Genomic DNA, 14,704 nt, shown 5'->3' on the forward strand with positions numbered 1-14,704 from the left:
GCACAGAAACAGGCCCTTCGGCCCTCCAAGCCCGTGCCGACCATGCTGCCCGACTAAACTACAATCTTCTACACTTCCTGGGTCCGTATCCTTCTATTCCCATCCTATTCATATATTTGTCAAGATGCCCCTTAAATGTCCCTGTCGTCCCTGCTTCCACTACCTCCTCCGGTAGCGAGTTCCAGGCACCCACTACCCTCTGCGTAAAAAACTTGCCTCGTACATCTACTCTAAACCTTGTCCCTCTCACCTTAAACCTATGCCCCCTAGTAATTGACCCCTCTACCCTGGGGAAAAGCCTATGACTATCCACTCTGTCTATGCCCCTCATAATTTTGTATACCTCTATCAGGTCTCCCCTCAACCTCCTTCGTTCCAGTGAGAACAAACCGAGTTTATTCAATCGCTCCTCATAACTAATGCCCTCCATACCAGGCAACATTCTGGTAAATCTCTTCTGCACCCTCTCTAAAGCCTCCACATCCTTCTGGTAGTGTGGCGACCAGAATTGAACACTATACTCCAAGTGTGGCCTAACTAAGGTTCTATACAGCTGCAACACGACTTGCCAATTCTTATACTCAATGCCCCGGCCAATGAAGGCAAGCATGCCGTATGCCTTCTTGACTACCTTCTCCACCTGTGTTGCCCCTTTCAATGACCTGTGGACCTGTACTCCTAGATCTCTTTGATTTTCAATACACTTGAGGGTTCTACCATTCACTGTATATTCCCTACCTGCATTAGACCTTCCAAAATGCATTACCTCACATTTGTCCGGATTAAACTCCATCTGCCATCTCTCCGCCCAAGTCTCCAGACAATCTAAATCCTGCTGTATCCTCCGACAGTCCTCATCGCTATCCGCAATTCCACCAACCTTTGTGTCGTCTGCAAACTTACTAATCAGACCAGTTACTTTTTCCTCCAAATCATTTATATATACTACAAAGAGCAAAGGTCCCAGCACTGATCCCTGTGGAACACCACTGGTCACAGCCCTCCAATTAGATAAGCATCCCTCCATTGCTACTCTCTGCCTTCTATGGCCTAGCCAGTTCTGTATCCACCTTGCCAGCTCACCCCTGATCCCGTGTGACTTCACCTTTTGTACTAGTCTACCATGAGGGACCTTGTCAAAGGCCTTACTGAAGTCCATATAGACAACATCTACTGCCCTACCTGCATCAATCATCTTAGTGACCTCCTCGAAAAACTCTATCAAGTTAGTAAAAACTCTATCAAGTTAGTTCCCCAACCCCCCCCAGCGCCCTATGTACGACCCGCAGGCGCAGCAATTTTGGGTCCCGGCCACCGCTGTCCCCGGAGAACAAGGAGTCCTGCGCATTTCAAACGCTCCCCAACCCCCCCAGCGCCCCATGTGCGACCCGCAGGCGCCGCCATTTTGGGTCCCGGCCACCACGAGGGGAGGAGGGGCGCCGCCATCTTGGGACCCCCCAGCCCTGTGCGACGCATGGGGGCGGCCATTTTGTCCACCCCCGCCGCCATCTTGTGACCCCCAGCCATGTGCGATGCATGGGGGCGGCCACTTTGTTCACCCCCGCCGCCATCTTGGACCGCAACAACGGACCCCAGTGTCGACGGCTCCACGGGGTTCGAGGAAGACGCTCAAGCACTACGATCACGTCTGGCCTCAATGACGCTGGACCAAGCACGGCCCCGGACGCTCCAGACGACGACAACAATGGTGCTGATAAACGGGCACGAGACACCATGCCTGGTCGACTCCGGGAGCACAGAAAGCTTCATCCACCCCGACACGGTAAGACGCTGTTTTTTGACCATCCGTCCCAGTGCGCAAAAGATTTCCCTAGCTGCAGGATCCCACTCCGTACAGATTAAAGGCTTCTGCATAGTGACCCTAACGGTGCAAGGGAGGGAGTTTAAAAACTACAGGCTCTACGTCCTTCCCCAACTCTGCGCGCCCACATTACTGGGATTAGACTTCCAGTGCAATCTGCAGAGCCTAACCTTCCAATTCGGCGGCCCAATACCCCCACTCACTATCTGCGGCCTCGCAACCCTCAAGGTTGAGCCCCCATCCTTGTTTGCAAACCTCACCCCGGATTGCAAACCCGTCGCCACTAGGAGCAGACGGTACAGCGCCCAGGACCGGACATTCATTCGGTCCGAAGTCCAGCGGCTACTGAAGGAAGGCATAATCCAGGCCAGCAATAGTCCCTGGAGAGCACAGGTGGTAGTAGTAAAGACAGGGGAGAAGCAAAGGATGGTCATAGACTATAGCCAGACCATCAACAGGTACACACAACTAGATGCGTACCCTCTCCCCCGCATATCCGACATGGTCAATCGGATTGCCCAATATAAGGTCTTCTCCACCGTGGACCTCAAGTCCGCCTACCATCAGCTCCCCATCCGCCCAAGTGACCGCAAGTACACAGCCTTCGAGGCAGACGGGCGATTATACCATTTCCTAAGGGTCCCATTTGGCGTCACAAACGGGGTCTCGGTCTTCCAACGAGAGATGGACCGAATGGTTGATCAACACGGGTTGCAGGCCACGTTCCCGTATCTCGACAACGTAACCATCTGCGGCCACGATCAGCAGGACCACGACGCCAACCTCCAAAAATTCCTCCAGACCGCTAAAGCCTTGAACCTCACATACAACGAGGACAAGTGCGTTTTTAGCACAAACCGGCTAGCCATCTTGGGATATGTAGTGTGCAATGGGATAATAGGCCCCGACCCCGAACGCATGCGCCCCCTCATGGAATTTCCCCTCCCTCACTGCTCAAAAGCCCTAAAACGCTGCCTGGGGTTCTTTTCATATTACGCCCAGTGGGTCCCCCAGTACGCAGACAAGGCCCGCCCCCTAATACAGACCACGACCTTCCCTCTGTCGACAGAGGCTTGCCAGGCCTTCAGCCGCATCAAAGCGGATATCGCAAAGGCCACGATGCGCGCCATCGCGAGTCCCTCCCCTTCCAGGTCGAGAGCGACGCCTCCGATGTAGCTCTAGCGGCCACCCTTAACCAAGCGGGCAGACCCGTGGCCTTTTTCTCCCGAACCCTCCTCACTTCAGAAATCCGCCACCCCTCAGTGGAAAAGGAAGCCCAAGCCATAGTGGAAGCTGTGCGACATTGGAGGCATTACCTGGCCGGCAGGAGATTCACTCTCCTCACGGACCAACGGTCGGTAGCCTTCATGTTCGATAATGCACAGCGGGGCAAAATTAAAAACGACAAGATCTTAAGGTGGAGGATCGAGCTCTCCACCTTCAACTATGAGAACCTGTACCGTCCCGGAAAGCTGAACGAGCCGTCCGATGTCCTATCCCGTGGCACAACGCACAAATTAACCGCCTCCAAGCCCTCCACGAGGACCTCTGCCACCCGGGGGTCACGCGGTTCTACCACTTTATAAAGTCCCACAACGTCCCCTACTCTGTGGAGGAGGTCCGTACAGTCACAAGGAACTGCCACATCTGCGCAGAGTGCAAACCGCACTTTTTCAGGCCGGATGGTGCGCACCTGATCAAGGCTTCCCGTCCCTTTGAACGCCTTAGTCTGGATTTCAAAGGGCCCCTCCCCTCCACCGACCGCAACACATACTTCCTGAATGTGGTGGACGAGTACTCCCGTTTCCCCTTCGCCATCCCCTGCCCTGACATGACAGCGGCCACAGTCATTAAAGCCCTTAACACCATATTCACACTGTTCGGTTGCCCCGTATACGTCCACAGCGACAGGGGGTCCTCCTTCATGAGTGACGAGCTGCGCCAGTTCCTGCTCAGCAACGGTATAGCCTCGAGCAGGACGACCAGCTACAACCCCCGGAGGAACGGGCAAGTAGAGAGGGAGAACGGCACGGTCTGGAAGACCGTCCTACTGGCCCTACGGTCCAGGGACCTCCCAGTTTCACGGTGGCAGGAGGTCCTCCCGGACGCTCTCCACTCCATCCGGTCGCTACTGTGTACTAGCACTAACCAAACGCCTCATGAGCGCCTCCTTGTCTTCCCCAGGAAGTCCTCCTCTGGAACGTCGCTGCCGACCTGGCTGGCGGTCCCAGGACCCATCTTGCTCCGAAAACATGTGCGGGCGCACAGGTCGGACCCGTTGGTCGAGGGGGTTCACCTCCTCCACGCGAACCCGCAGTACGCTTACGTGGAGTACCCCGACGGCCGACAGGACACGGTCTCCCTGCGAGATCTGGCGCCCGCCGGCAACACGCACACCGCCCCGACACCAATCACCCCCTCCCTGCCACCGGCGCACCCCGCCACCGCCCCCTTCCCGGGAGGATCGGTCCTCCTCCCAGGTCCGACCAGAAGTGAAGCTGAAGCAGAAACCGTCAGGCTCCCGGAGACGACAACACGGGAACAAGCACCACCACCGGGGCCGAGGCGATCGACAAGGATGACCAGACCGCCCGACCGACTCGTGGCATCGATGTAACACTACAATGTTGTGGACTTTAACGAGAACTTTTTTTTCTTTTCCCCCTTACGACTACTGTAAATAGTGCAAAACAAAAAAAAAAACCCTGTACATACTGTGATGACATGCAAAGGTTTTCCTCCCAGGACCAGCCTTGTAAACCCCTACCACCATGCGAAGCACCACCCCGCCGGGTTCATTTTTAACAAGGGGTGAATGTGGTAGTATGCATTAGGGGTCATGTGGGACTGTGAAGCCGTGATGTCATTGGCTGACAGATCCCGGGTCCTGGTTGGCTGTTGACCTCTAGCTCCGCCCTGAAGGCGGAGTATAAGAACCAGGAGTTCTCCCCCGCAGGCCAGTCTGTTACTGAACTGCGGGGAACAAGTCACGCTTAATAAAGCCTCATCGACTTCATCTCTATTCGTCTCGCGTGAGTCTTTGTGCGCTACACCCTCCAAGTCACTCACAAAAACGACTTGGAACTATATCGGTATTCCTTCACTGTGGCTCGGTCAAAATTCTACAACTCCCTCCCTAATGGCACTGTGGGTGTACCTACACCGTATGGACTGCAGCGGTTTGAGAAGGCAGCTCACCACCACCTTCTTGAGGGCAATTAGGAATGGGCAATCGATGCTGGTCTTGCCAGTGAAACCCACATCCCGTGAATGAATACAGAAAATATGGGGAATTTTGTTGGTATGACAGTTTATCATTGGCATTCAATCAAGAATTGAGCCTCAGTTTGTTCTTTAGTGTAAATTATACCATAAACATTGAATAAAGATAAATTTTGTATGTTACTACTATCCTCTCTACTTATTAAAAACCTTTTTATCACAACGGACTTCAGATTCTTGCCCTTTTTCTTCCAGTTCAGCATTCACTTCGCGTTTTGAGACACTTTACAACATTTGAGTAATGCTAGAAAATGCAAGTTAAGGAGTTCTCATTCTATTCACATGTTCACAAGTATTATTCTCGTATTGACTTCTTTATTATGAGTAGGGACTTTTTGGAGGGGGTGAGGGCTACAGAATACTCGGCGATCACTATTTCGGACCATGCTCCACATTGGGTCGACCTGCAGGTCTGCAAAGAAAGTTACCAGCGCCCACAATGGAGGTTAGAGGTGGGATTGTTGGCAGATGAGGGTGTGTGTGAGAGAGTGGGGAAATGCGTGCAGAACTACCTGCAGGCCAACGATACAGGGGAAGTCTCAGCAGTGGTGCTCTGGGAGGCGCTGAAGGCAGTGGTGAGAGGGGAACTGATCTCATTCCAAGTCCATAGGGACAGAACAGACAGGGCGGAGATGGACAGACTGGTTCAGGAGATGATACGGACGGACAGGGAATATGCGGAGTCCCCGAGGGCAGAGTTACTTAGGGAACGACGGAAACTGCAGGCGGAGCTGGGGGCGCTATCCACTGGGATGGCCATAGAGCAGCTCAGAAAGGCAAGGGGCATGGTGTAGGAATATGGGGAGAAAGCCAGCAGAATGCTTGCACAGCAACTTAGGAAGAGGGAGGCGGCCAGGGAAATAGGGACGGTAGTGGATGGGGCAGGGAACCAAGTTGGAGACCCGGCAGGATTGAACAGGGTATTCAGGGACTTTTACAGCAAGCTGTATACCTCGGAACCCCCCCACAGAGCCGGAGGGGATGAGGCGCTTCTTCGATGGGCTGACCTTCCCAAAGGTGGGCAGGGGGATGGTAGAAGGGCTGGGGGCCCCGATTAAGGCTGAAGAGGTAATGGGGGGCCTGAAGGCTATGCAGTCAGGTAAAGCCTCGGGGCCGGACGGGTATCCAGTGGAGTCCTACAAAAAGTTCTCGGGGATAGTGTGGCCAGTGCTGGTTAGGGTGTTTAATGAGGTGAGGGACAATGAGGTGTTACCCCCGCCGATGTCACAAGCCACCATCTCGCTGATATTAAAACGGGATAAAGATCCGGAAACCTGTGGGTCCTATAGGCCAATCTCCTTGATTAATGTTGACGTTAAACTACTGGCCAAGATCCTGGCGTCCAGAATCGAAGACTGTGTACCAAACATTGATTGTGGAAGACCAAACGGGGTTTGTAAAGGGCAGGCAGCTAGTAGCCAACCTAAGAAGGCTACTCAATGTGATTATGATGCCCCCGGAGGGCAGAGAGGTGGAGGTAGTGGTGGCAATGGATGCCGAAAAGGCTTTTGACCAGGTGGGGTGGGACGGTTTGGGGAAGGCTTTGTGGACTGGGTTAGACTGCTATATCAGGCCCCGGAGGCTAGTGTAAGGATGAACCGGACGACATCTGAGTATTTTCGACTATACCGTGGGACAAGACAGGGATGCCCCCTCTTTTCATTGCTGTTTCCGTTGGCCATAGAACCACTGGCAATTGCTCTGAGAGCAGCAAGGGGATGGAAGGGAAGGGAATGGTCGGGGGGGGGGGGGGGGGGGGGGGTGTAGAACACAAGGTCTCGCTCTACGCGGATGACCTGCTTTTGTACGTGTCGGATCCAGTAGCAGGGATGGACGGGATTATGGAAATCTTCGGGGAATTTGGCCGGTTTTCGGGGTACAAGTTGAACATGGCAAAGAGCGAGATGTTTGTGGTGCAGGCGAGGGGTCAGGAGAATACGCTGAGGGAGCTACCGTTTAGGCTGGTTGGGGAAAGTTTTAGGTATTTAGGGATACAAGTGGCACGGGACTGGGGCAGGATGCATAAGTTGAACTTGTCTAGGCTGGTGGAGCAAATGAGGATCGGGTTTCGGAGATGGGATGTGCTCCCGCTGTCACTAGCGGGGAGAGTACAGACGGTGAAGATGACGATCCTCCCGAGATTCCTGTTTATTTTTCAGTGTCTCCCTATTTTCATTCCGCGGTCCTTCTTTAAAAGGATCAATAAAATCATCCTGGGATTTGTTTGGGCGGGGAAGTCCCCGCGGGTAAAGAGGGGAATGCTGGAGCGGAACCGTAGCGAGGGGGGACTGGCGTTGCCGAACCTCAGCAACTACTACTGGGCGGCTAACATAACCGTGATAAGGAAATGGATGGTGGGTATGAGGTCGGTTTGGGAGCGGGTGGAGGCTGCTTCGTGCAGGCGCACCAGCTTGGCAGCCCTGGTCACGGCTCCTCTGCTGCTCCCGCCGGCCAGGTACTCCACCAGCCCTATAGTGGTGGCAGCTCTGCGGATTTGGGGCCAATGGAGGAAGCATGCGGGGGAAGTGGGAGTGTCGGTCTGGTCCCCAATATGCGACAACCGCCGATTTGTCCCGGGGAAGATGGACGGCGGGTTTCAAGCATGACGGAGGTGGGAAGGATGGGCGACTTGTTCCTGGAAGGGAGCTTCGCGAGCATGAGGGCGCTGGAGGAGAAGTTCGGGCTGGCAAGGGGAAATTACTTTCGGTACTTGCAGGTGCGGGATTTCATACGTAGACTGGTCCCGTCCTTTCCACGCCTTCCACCAAGGGGGATCCAGGACAGGGTAGTTTCCAGGGGCGAGGTAGGAGTGGGGAGAGTCTCGGATATTTATAAAGAGCTTATGGGGGCGGAGGACACGGGGACCGAGGAACTGAAACTCAAGTGGGAGGAGGAGCTTGGTGGGGAATTGGAGGGAGGCATATGGGTGGACGCTCCGAGGAGGGTAAATGCAACCGCAACATGTGCCAGGCTCGGCCTGATTCAGTTCAAGGTAGTTCACCGGGCCCACATGAAGGTGGCCCGGATGAGTAAATTCTTTGGGCTGGAGGACAAGTGTGCTCGATGTGCGGGAGGACCAGCCAAAACTCAGGGGGTACTGGCAGGGATTTGCGGATGTCATGTCCCGGGTACTGAAAACAAGGGTGGCGATGAGTCCAGAGGTGGTGATTTTTGGGGTGTCGGAGTACCCGGGAGTCCAGAAGGGGTTAGAGACCGACGTTGCGGCCTTCGCTTCCCTGGTAGTCCGGCGACGAATACTGTTGGCCTGGAGGGACTCAAAGCCCCCAAAGACCGAAGTATGGCTGTCGGATATGGCAAGTTTTCTCGGCTTGGAAAAAAATCAAGTTCGCCTTACGAGGATCACTATCGGGGTTCGCCCGGAGGTGGCAACCGTTCATCGACTTCTTCGTGGGGAACTAATCGTCAGAGCGGGGGGGGGCGGTAGAATAGTGTAGAGTAGGGGGGAAGAATAGGCAGGTCTATGTGCGAGAGGAACTGTTATTTGCACTATATTTTTGTAATTGATATTTGCACACTAATGTATATTGTTACTGTTTACAATGCCAAAAATACCTCAATAAAATTGTTTGTTTAGAAAAAAAAGAAACTGCAAGTTGCAGTCTGCATAGTACATTCCTTTAATCCAAAAAAACCCACATAAAATATCCTATTTAGTTCTTGAAGATGCATTTTATTTTACAGTTGGAGGTCATACTGGAATCTCTACCTGAACAAAGCCCAAATGTTGATTTATGTGGTGAATTCTGCAGACCAGGAACGTTTGCCTTTGCCTCTTGCTTGACAGGAACTGCATCGGCTGCTGAGACAAGATCCATTGGTACCAGTAGTGTTATTAGCAAATAAATGGGTAATGTGTATTTGAAAGAAGTCCTCTGTTATGTAGGCAGCAGGATAGCAGAAATGAGAATGGGTAGCTGAGCAGCAAGCTTCTTTGTCTCATTCCCTAAAAGTAACTCATCTCGAGGAGTACGGTCTGGCTCTCATTTTTATTCCATGGATGATTTCTGTGGCATTTCAGCTGAGAATCTATTGAATTTACAAAGTTTTGTGGCATCCAGGCAGCATTTTACCAAATATGGCAAAAAACTGAAGTCAAATGAGAATCCGAGGGGAAAACTCCACTGTTTGGTACTAATTGTGGTAGTTGGAGGCTAATTATCTCAGTCCCAAGACATTGTTTAAGTTCTTCAGGTGAGTGTCCTGGGTCCAACCATCTTCAGCTGCTTCATCAATTACCTTCGCTGGTGTTCCAACAGCATTCGTAACTCCTCAGATACTGAAGCAATCTGAGCCAATGCCGCACGAACTGGCCAACATTGGCTTGGGGTGAGAATTGGCATGTTAACATTTGCACCACACAAGTGCCAGGCACTACCCATCTCCAACAAGATAGAATCTAACCAAAGCCCCTTGATATTGAATTGTGTTACTATCACTAAATCACCTACTATCAACATCCTAGGGGTTACCATTGATCACAAACTGAACTGGAGTGGTCATATAAATACTGCGGCCAAATTCTACAAGTTTATTAACTGACCTGTATTTTGATGCAGTTCTCTTCTTCTTGAAGAAACCCTAAATTGGTATCATTGACAAATTTAAAATGGTACTTCCAATTCACGAGTGCAAATTATTCCAATTAATGAGTGCAAATTATTTATGTAAATTGTAAACCATCAATCTTTGACAAGAATGTGCTGATGGTGTTAGATGGAAGGAAGCTCACATGGAACACCACTTCCTATTATGTCAGTCCTAGTAACTACGTTTTATCCACGTGGGTGGCACGGTGGTGCAGTGGTTGGAACTGCTGCCTCACGGCGCCGAGGTCCCAGGTTCGATCCCGGCCCTGGGTCACTGTCCGTGTGGAGTTTACACATTCTCCCCATGTTTGCGTGGGTTTCTCTCCCACAACCCAAAAGGTGTGAAGGGTGGGTGGGTGGATTGGCCACACTAAATTGCCACTTAATTGGGGGGGGGGGAAATTGGATACTCTAAATTTAGTTTTAAAAACTAGGTTTTATCCCTTCTCTTTTGCTTTGTAGCCAATTTACTCTTTGTTGTGCTATTTGTTCCCCGATTGCATGTGTTCTGGCTATGGTCATAGGTCAGGTCTTTTGGAAATCCCAATGCCTTGTCTACTGTGTTACCCTTATCAGTGTTGTTACTTCAAGAATTCAAGGTTAATCAAGCATGACCTTCCCGTTTGAAATCTGTGCTGCTATACTATAACAAGAATTTATAGAGTCATAGAGTCCTACAGCACTGAAAAGCCGCTTTGGTCCATCGCATCTGCGTCGGTCAAAAACAACCACCTAATTATCCTAATCCCATTTTCCAGCACTTGGCCCCAGCCTTGCGATCACAAGTGCACATCTAAATGCTTCTTGAATGTTATGAGGGTCTCTGCCTCCACCATCCTATCAGGCAGTGAATTCCAAACTCCCACCACCCTCTGTGCAAAAACGTTTTTCCTCACAACCTCTCTAAACCTCCTACCTTACCTTAATTCTATGCCCCCTGGACATTGATCCCTCCAAGTGGAAAAATGTCTTCCTGTCTACTCTATTTATGCCCCTCATGATTGTATACATCTCAATCATGTCCCCCTCAGTTTCTTCTGCAAAATACCCAAGTCTATCCAATCCCTCTTCATAACAAAAACTTTTCAACCCAGGCAACATCCTGGTAAATCTCCTCTGCATCCTTTCCAGTGCTTTCATATCCCTCCTATAATGTGGATTCCAGAACTGCACACAATACTCTAGCTGTGGCCTGACCAACGTTTTATGTAGTTCCAGCATAACCTCCCTGCTCTTAAACTCTATGCCTCAGCTAATAAAAATGTGGAGATTCTGGCGTTGGACTGGGGTGAGCACAGTAAGAAGTCTTACAACACCAGTTTAAAGTCCAACAGGTTTGTTTTGATTCACTAGCTTTCGGAGCACCTGAGGAAGGAGCTGTGCTCCGAAAGCTAGTGATTCAAAACAAACCTGTTGGACTTTAACCTGTTGTAAGACTTCTTACTCAGCTAATGAAGGCAAACATACCATATACCTTCTTAAACATTTGTATCCTGGCCTTCTGTTTTGAGCCCTCAATATCTGCCATCCTCCTCCCTTCCAATGCTGTATATCCCTCGATATCCAGGGTTCACTGGATTTGTTGTTCCCACTCTTTTTCTTGATTGGAATGTATGGGTCCTGTATTCTCCCTACATCCTGGAATATTGAGCTGCCAATCCTGCCCCTCTCTCAACATGTCTGTGACAGCAATAACACCATACCCTCATGTTATAATTTGTGCCCACAATTCATCTGCCTTGTTAGTCAGATGCCTTGCATTAAAATAAGTACCATCCAATCTTGCCAAACTCCCTTGTGACTTAACCAATCTAGACATTCTATGCCATCCTGACTCACTTTCTCTTCTAATTTTGATTGTGCATCTATCCCTGCTGAACCTTCTATCAGGATCCCAGGCCCCTGCCTCAACAGCACTAGCAAGCCTCCCTGCAAGGACACTGGTCCCATTTCGGTTTAGGTGCAAACCGTACAACTTGTACAGGTTCATCATCCCCAAAAAACGTCCCAATGTCCCGGAAATCTAAAGCCCTTCTTCCTGCACCATTTCTCCAGCCAGTTTCTAGATATTTTCCTGACATCTTTGACTGATGATTCCACTTTTACCATCAGTGATTAATAAACTCACTGTATTCATTAACTGTACTTCAGTAAAATGTTTTGTAACCAGTTTCAATAGTTACATTATTTTTGTTCATAGGACCTTGATGGGGCTGCTTCTACTGGCGTGAATCCCGCCACCGCCGGTTGCCGAAGTCTCCGGCACCGGAGATTCGGCGGGGGCGGGAATCGCGCCGGCTGGCGGGCCACCCGGCGCGATTCTCCGGCCCGGATGGGCCGAAGTCCCGCTGCTAAAATGCCTGTCTCGCCGGCGTAAATTAAACCACCTACCTTACCGGCAGGACAAGGCGGGCTCCGGGGTCCTGGGGGGGGGGCGCGGGGCGATCTGGCCCCGGGGGGTGCCCCCACGGTGGCCTGGCCTGCGATCGGTGCCCACCGATCCACGGGCGGGCCTGTGCCGTGGGGGCACTCTTTCCCTTCCGCCTCCGCCACGGTCTCCACCATGGCGGAGGCAGAAGAGATTCCCTCCACTGCGCATGTGTGGGAAGCTGTCAGCGGCCGCTGACGCTCCTACGCATGCGCCGCCCGGAGATGTCATTTCCGCGCCAGCTGGCGGGGCACCAAAGGCCTTTTCCGCCAGCTGGCGGGGCGGAAATTCGTCCGGCGCCGACCTAGCCCCTCAAGGTTGGGGCTCTGCCCCCAAAGATGCGGAGCATTCCGCACCTTTGGGGCAGCGCGATGCCTGTCTGATTTGCGCCGTTTTGGGCGCCAGTCGGCGGACATCGCGCCATTTCCGGAGAATTTCACCCCTGATCGTCATAGAAAGCTTCTACTCCATGATGTGACTCCTGAAATAAACTTTTCCTCATGGCTTCTAACATCACTGAGAATGGAACAGAAATCCCAAAGTATCTATGGCATTAAGGAACTTCTCATTCAGTTGATTTTGCAGAAAAGCTGAGCAAACATCAATTCATATTTCTGGAGGATTGTTAGAAATTTATTTACTGGATAATATTGTAATATTTAATGTAATTCAGCTGTCATTTCATAATTTATTCAGCCAGATCAGGTTGGGAAAGGGGGATGGAGAAAGCAAGGAATGGATTTACCTTTGCAAGAAATGGAGTACTAGTTTTTTTTTTACATAGTAGTTCTGGAGTGCAAGAACAACCTTCCATCGCTACACTGACTTTCAGTTCTTTGAGTATGATGTCATTTTTGTGGTAGTGAAATGTATCCTCCTGACAGAATCACAATTGTTATGGCGCAAAAGAAGGCAATTCAGCCCATTGTGTCTGCACCAGCTCTCCAAATGAGCATTATTACTTTGCGCCATTCCCTTGTACTCCTGGACATTGTTTGTTTCTCTTCCAATAATCTGTTCTCTTGTTTGAGCCTGCCTCCACCATACATCCAGGCAGTGCATTCCAGACCCAAAGCACTCGTGTGAAAAGAATTATTACAAAATTATTACTTTTTCAACTTCCTTTGGTGTTTTCAATTAGCCCTGGCAGATTCACTACCGTGTTTGCTTGATAGCACTTCAAACCAAAATCCATTGGCTGTCAAGTGTTTTGTGACAACTGGAAAGCCATGAAAGCCAATATATGTAGGGGTTTGTTTTCTAGTTAAATATCTGCAATTTCCAACTTCCAAGTCAGTCTTTCTCCGTGTCTTAGTCCTCCCATTGATTTCAACCTTTTCTATTAACTTAAAAATAAAATTGATGTAAATCATTATAAAAAAAGACATCAGCTGAAGTTGACATTGTTTGCCATTATAGTGGAACATATTCTGAAGGAAGATTTTTTTTTAAATTATAGAAATGAAATAGTTCAACTGTGTGTGCCACAAATTCAACAGAAGTATTTGCTTTAAAATAATTATTTGTAATAAATGACTTAATAGAAGTTGGATTTCCTACTACTAACAGTATATTTGAGATATTAACGTATAGCGGGATGAAAATAAATGAGTGAACATCAACAACTTCAATGTACTTCCAAAAACACTGCACTTCAGGCTTTGTTTAAATTGTGCCTATTCTTTTTGCAGTATCGTATTTACATCACAGAAACAGGCCAGAATGTCCAGATGCATAGCAGCGTTTATGGTCCACACAAACTTCTTCTCATCCTCTTTATCTAATCCTAATATATCTTGTTTTTATATAAATTTAAAGTACCTAATTCTTTTTTTCCCAATTAAGGGGCAATTTAGCATGGCCAATTCAACTACCCTACACATCTTATTGGGTTGTGGGGGTGAGACACACACAGACATGGGGAGAATGTGCAAACTCCACGCGGATAGTGGTCTGGGGCCTGGATCAAACCCAGGTCCTTGACACTGTGAGGCAGCAGCGCTAACCACTGGATCACCATGCTGCCCTAATCCCAACATATCCTGTATTCCTGTCTCACATTTGCTTATCAAGCTCTCCCTAAAATGCATCAATGTTAATTGCCTCCATTATTCCTTATGGAGTTCATTTTTCGGGGTGAAGATGATTCTCCTGCATTCCCTATCGGATTTTAGTAACTAATTTATATATTTAGGACCTTTAGTTCTGGTGTTCCTTCTAAATGGAAAAATTAACCCCTTTAATATGTAAATTATCACAGTATTCAATGTTACTGTGGGATTTATGATTAAAGCAGATTTGTTACTTTTATTTTCCAAAATCAGCTGCAGATCATGTCTTAGAGACATGAAATCTAGTTTGAAGTTTACAATTTAAGAGTTAATAAATAGATGAGTCAGGAAATAGAAACAATTTTCAATAGCCCTTTCCTCTCACTGTGTCCATTTTTATAATTAAAATCAATATCAACAACCAGCACAGCTGTAGCACAGGCCACACATGAAGCTTACTGGTAATTCAATGCAACAACTACTCAAGTACTGCTATAAAATGTGTATGTTTTGT

The 14,704-nt window shown here is 49.6% G+C and overlaps 1 pseudogene; it reads left to right on the top strand.

Moving 5' to 3' along the window:
• Window positions 1–12,733, top strand: part of LOC140427392 (ADP-ribosylation factor-like protein 9) — a 35,626-nt pseudogene extending 22,893 nt beyond the window's left edge.
• Window positions 12,734–14,704: the final 1,971 nt, after the last annotated feature.

The sequence above is a fragment of the Scyliorhinus torazame genome, chromosome 7, assembly GCF_047496885.1.
Source record: "Scyliorhinus torazame isolate Kashiwa2021f chromosome 7, sScyTor2.1, whole genome shotgun sequence".
NCBI classification, from domain to species: domain Eukaryota; kingdom Metazoa; phylum Chordata; class Chondrichthyes; order Carcharhiniformes; family Scyliorhinidae; genus Scyliorhinus; species Scyliorhinus torazame.